The following is a 5,741-nucleotide window of genomic DNA, read 5'->3' as shown; positions in this document are numbered from 1 at the left end:
TGAATAGGGAAATACTTAGATTACAAGTTTCAGGAATGAAAAATGGTTTTTATTATCTGTCATGTATTTTATAAAAGAAAACCAACCTGACATACATCAAACAAAATATAAGTCTAGGGAACAAAAGGCCTCCACAGCCAGGAGTGAAATAATAAGATTGTTTACTAAAACACATGAAAAATACCCCTGAAATAAATCAAGGGAGTTAGAATTTCACACCCAATACTTCCAAGGCTGGAAACTCATTTATATTTACATACAATGAGGAAACAGGAAAATCAGTTTTGCTGGAATAATCACCATTGGGAAAAGTATTGACTACATATGGGAATTTTCGCAAATAAATTTCCATATGGAATAGACAACAATGAGTCCAGGGTCATAAAATTATATGGGGCACAAACTTTATATTGTGCACCTGTGCAAACCAAGTTACTTTGCTTTACATTACACATTAAATGATAATTATTCCTGAAAAAATGAAATTACTTGTCCAGAATTGAACAGCCTATAAAGTGCCCAAATCCAGATAGTGATTCTAAGGTTAGTACTTTTCCCATATCACAACTTCATGTTTGAATTTTCTACCAAACTATGCAAAAGTGAAGAAGGAATTTTTATTTTTTTATTTTTAAAAATTTTTATTCCCACTGATGCCTGTATTTCTGGTTTTCTTTTTAGAACAAGTTATCCAGTGAATCACCAATACATTGCAAATATGACACAGGAAGCTTAAAAAGGCTCAATTAAATAATGTTCTTCTTTGAAGTATACATCTTATACACAGAACATCATGCTTCTGAATGTGTTCACCATCCAGCTAGCATCACATTTCTTTCTATCATAGCCTGAAAATATTTCATATAATATATAAATAAGTAAATTAATAACCTATAATTTTTCAATATATATTTTATAGCAGTAAAATGTAATATAGTTTTTCAAGAAATTTATAGTCAATATTTATTCAATTCTTAAAGATTAGACACATACTAAAATTATATAAAAACTTTTAGTTAATTCTTATTTAACATTGTTCAGCTCATATTGACAAATATACAATCAGACACAAAAATTATTTCAGTCAACTATTTTACACACACACACACACACAAACACACACACACATACGAGTAGTTTCTTAAGGTTATTTAATTGAGCCAGGTGCTGGTGGCTCACCCCTGTAAATCTAGCTACTCTGGAAACAGAGAACTGAGAATCATGGCTCAAAATCAGTCCATACAGGAAAGTCTATGAGTCTCTTATCTCCAATTTACTACCAAAAATCCCATAAGTGGAGCTGTGGTTCAAGGGATAGACAGCTATCCTTGAGAAACAGAAAGTCAGGGACAATGCCAAGGCCCAATACTGGCACAAAAAATCAAGATTTTATTTACCTGTCTAGCTATTTTCATTTGTAAAAGAATATTTTATGATGTTTGTACAATGATAAAATCACTTAAAATGGATTGTTCCAACATACCCTAATTGTTAACCAACGTATGATTTCATTTAAAACTATTCACTTTTATTTTCAACTTCCATTCCTATTTTGCTAAACCCTTACATTAAAAAGTTAATAAATGATGTAAAACATACATATAACATAAAAGTAATGGTAAAGAAAATGATATAAATACTACAGCTCAGAATAAAGTCATCAATGCAATATTACAACAGGAGACTATATGTGACATAGAAAATGTGACTTTACAAGTAAGATGATTTTTCAGGAAGCAGATTAATATGATGGAGAAATGGAGATGATTTTCTGAGAATTATTTTAAACAATGTACTCAATTGGTATACCGCAATAATGTTCCATTATCATGAAGTTTTATATACTACATGTCTCTTCACTGATAAGGTAATATGTTTACTTTCATCCTTCAGCTCAGAGGAGGCAAAAGTGCAACTTTCTTCGGTAGTCCCGAATCCAGGTTCATCCGACACTAGCCACCTCCATCATGCCGCCTAAGTTTGATCCCAACAAAATCAAAGTCGTGTACCTGAGGTGCACCACTGGCGAGGTCGGCGCCACTTCCGCCCTGGCCCCCAAGATCGGCCTCTGGGTTTGTCTCAAAAAAAAGTTGGTGATGACATCGCCAAGGCGACAGGTGATTGGAAAAGTCTGAGGATTACAGTTAAGCTTACCATTCAGAACAGACAGGCCCAGATAGAGGTGGTACCTTCTGCCTCTGCCTTGATCATCAAAGCCCTAAAGGAGCCACCAAGAGACAGAAAGAAACAGAAAAATATTAAACACCATGGAAACATCTCTTTTGATGAGATTGTCAACACTGCCCGGCAGATGCAGCACTGATCTTTAGCCAGAGAACTTTCTGGAACCATTAAGGAGATCCTGGGCACTGCCCAGTCTGTGGGGTGTAATATTGATGGCCACCACCCTCATGACATCATAGATGACATCAACAGTGGTGCTATGGAATGCCCAGCTAGTTAAGAAGCACAAGAGAAACTATTTCAATAAAAACATGACAACCCCCCAAAAAGATATTATGTTTATTTTATTATAGTATTATTGTAGACTCGAATGTGGTGCAAATAGCTCCTTTACGAAGACTCTTTTGAAACTAATGTCAGTATTCATTACTTAGGAGAGAAAGAAATGAATCAATTGCATTTCTTTGGGCATTTTTAAATACCTTATCTAACCATTGCTAAAGAATTCTATAATACTTTTAAAAGTACTGAAGGAAACCAGAGAACTTTAGCAAGTAGTGTGACCTCAAAGCCATCCAATTTTTGTTCATGACATGCACAACAACTTAACAAATTCCAAAGTGTTGAAAGCACTCTTATACGAGTAACATCTTTTTAAATGTTTTGGAAGCTATATTTGAAACAAATATCTACCAACATTATAGTCATGACATAAAATTGTACTTATAAGTCATAGCAATAAGTAATAAACATGAAGTCATGGAAATGACAGCAATTTGGTATAAAACTTGGCGTAATTGTTCAAACTAGTTTTCATTGGATATACTGTCTAGATGTATTTGTGAAAGTGGCTCACAATAAATTAATTTAAATCATGTCATCAATTTGCTATTTGAAATTATAATTACTTTCCAAACTTCTCTAATATTGGTAGACCTGTGCAAAACAAAGCTTTTGACTTGAATATATGAAGCTGGAGGAGTTTCTTATGCAATCAAGCTCAGAGTTCTTTTTTCTCTCACTAGTACAGACTTACTATGTTACTTTTTTGTTTATTGCATATTAATGTTTACTTTGTTAAAATCCAACTTCTCTTGCATCATCATTTCTGGATCTTTTCCTTTTCAAGATAGGACACTGTGCGTTATCTATCCTAGTTTCAAATTTTCTCAGACTCACGATTACATGTTCAAATGTTGTCTATCATTAATATGCTCACCAGGTAATTCATAATGTAGCTACAGCTTTCATGAATATCAGCAGTTCCCTAAAAGCCTTTAAACTTCCACATGATATACTCAGGTAGGACTGACTGTTTAACAACATACACTATGACTTAGCTATTGTTTAAGAAATTCTGGATAAAAAGAAAATCAAGATTCACAAGTCATTTAAAACACCAAGAAAACCCATCCCTTTGACTAACTAAGCCATAAATGAGATGGGTTTACACACTATTGACTAGTTATAACACTTCCTTTATCTTACTAGAGACAAACATGTGTGCATGTAATAAAAGTATCTGCTAAGTACCATTACACATTACTCTGGACACAGTTGCTCACATGGCAGAAGTTTATTAATTAGACAAGCCCAAACAAAATCATGAGGCTGCATCTGAAAAACAAACTGAAGTGAGAATGCTGAGTCTAACCGGCCTCATCTTGGCCATGTGGTGGATAAGGAATTGGATCTAACTGGTTCCATCTTGTCTTCATGGTAGAAGAAGGGGAACTCCCATCTCCCAGGTGATGGGCATGCCTGAATTCCTAGAGGCCGGGTGGGATTTGGTTGATAGGTTACTGGACTTGTCAGTCATGTGTCTTGAACTTGGGAGACTTTCAATTTTCCTGTGATCCTGCCCCCTGACTTGACCCTATTTTAGGGTCAGACTAGCTCAGATGCCATTATGCCAGTGCCAGGCCCCTTGTGCTCTGTCTTGTCTTTGGCTCTCCTCTGGTCAACATGGCATCCCACTTGAGCTCTCCATTGGTGTTGGTCTGGGTTGTTGGTATTGTTTTTCTGCTCTTTCTTTCCTCTCCCGCACTCATGGCTCAGTTTTCTGACAGTGTTAAGTGTGTTGTTGAGGCTGCAATTCTATGTGACAGGGTCCACCTGCAAACGCCAACTATCTAATAACGACTCCCAATTCTACCTCTCAAAATGTGGCTTCTCTGTATCTCACTGACTGGATTTACCTTACAACAAAACTAAAAGCTAAAGGGCCTCAAGCATGTTTCAGGTGGTAGAATATTAGCTATGCAAGTGCTTGGCTCTGAGTTCAATCTCAAGATTGCAAAAAATAAAATAAAATAAAATTCTAATCTCATATTTTCCCTCACACAATGGAATTTTACTGTCCACTTGACCTCCATTTCTTTTTACTATAATTGCTAGGACCACGATATGAGTTCTAGAATTACAATAAAGAAAAACACTAGTTATTTCTTGATTAGCCCAAGGTATTTCTTTTCTACTCTAAGGTTCTTCCTTCAGATTTAACCTGAACACCCACCTGTATCTACAGTTTGCTAGCTCTGGAGTTTTAAGAGTGTCATATTCCCCTTTGTGTTTTCACTTATCCTTCTAAAAATGGGGTTAATAACTCATATGCTGCCAAATTACTTTAACAATTATGGAAAAAATAAATGTGTTTCACAGAGAGAGAGAGAGAGAGAGAGAGAGAGAGAGAGAGAGAGAGAGAGAGAGAGAGAGAGAGAGAGAGAGAGAGAGAGAGACCACTGTTGCAAGATTAAAACCTTGCAAAGAAAATTTTTTTACTTTCTTAAAGTAAATTTAAACAAGCTATTTAAAACACAACTAAAGTACATTTTGTGGTTGAAGATCACTAACGTTCTCTACTACTGATTATCTTTCTTCCACCTTAATATATTTAGTCTTATTGTTAATCTGTGTGTGCTCGTGTAAATGATATCTGTCTAAAAATAGCCATCCTTTAGTCATTGCTCTTCTACAGAGTTGTCTTAAGGCTTTCCTTAACCCACTCCACACTTCCTCATTCATACCTAAAAATTCTATTATCAGCAATACAAGGATAATTCTGAAAATTTCATTTCTACTTCATATCACTTCTCCAAATTATTTTGGTTTTACACTCCACTCAACTTTTCATGATGGCTCAAACACAACTTAAATCCATCATGTTTAAAACTAAATTCATAATTTCTTTTCCATTCCCATGTAGATAAAATTTGTTTCTCTTATATTACATTTGCTATCATGAGGAATAAACGATTATTAGTCTGGGATCCCCATAAGAATCTAATATACTTGTGTAAGGGTCACTTAAAATAATAAAAATGTTTATTCTCTCTCTTTTTAGTAATCATGAGCTATTTGATTACTAACTCCAGCCAGTTCAACAATAAAAGTCTTGTAGATTTTCTTTTTTTATTCTTCAAATGACTTTTTTAAATAAGTTTTTTATTGTGAAAATACTATACAGAGGGGTTACATGAGCAAGGTCATGAGTACATTTATTTTTATCAAGCTTTGTTGCCTCCTCCTTTGTTTTTCCCCTACCATCTGATGTAGGT

The 5,741-nt window shown here is 34.8% G+C and overlaps 1 pseudogene across 1 annotated transcript; it reads left to right on the top strand.

The window, feature by feature from the left end:
• The first annotated feature begins 1,915 nt into the window (after positions 1–1,915).
• LOC122109960 lies at positions 1,916–2,491 on the top strand (annotated as a pseudogene). The gene has a single exon (XR_006147782.1). The product of XR_006147782.1 is annotated as a 60S ribosomal protein L12-like (transcript).
• Positions 2,492–5,741: the final 3,250 nt, after the last annotated feature.

This window comes from Dipodomys spectabilis, unplaced genomic scaffold (assembly GCF_019054845.1).
Source record: "Dipodomys spectabilis isolate Male_0828 unplaced genomic scaffold, ASM1905484v1 ptg000071l, whole genome shotgun sequence".
NCBI classification, from domain to species: Eukaryota; Metazoa; Chordata; class Mammalia; order Rodentia; family Heteromyidae; genus Dipodomys; species Dipodomys spectabilis.
The sequence above is the reverse complement of the archived record's forward strand: the minus strand, read 5'-3'. Positions and strand labels throughout refer to the sequence as shown.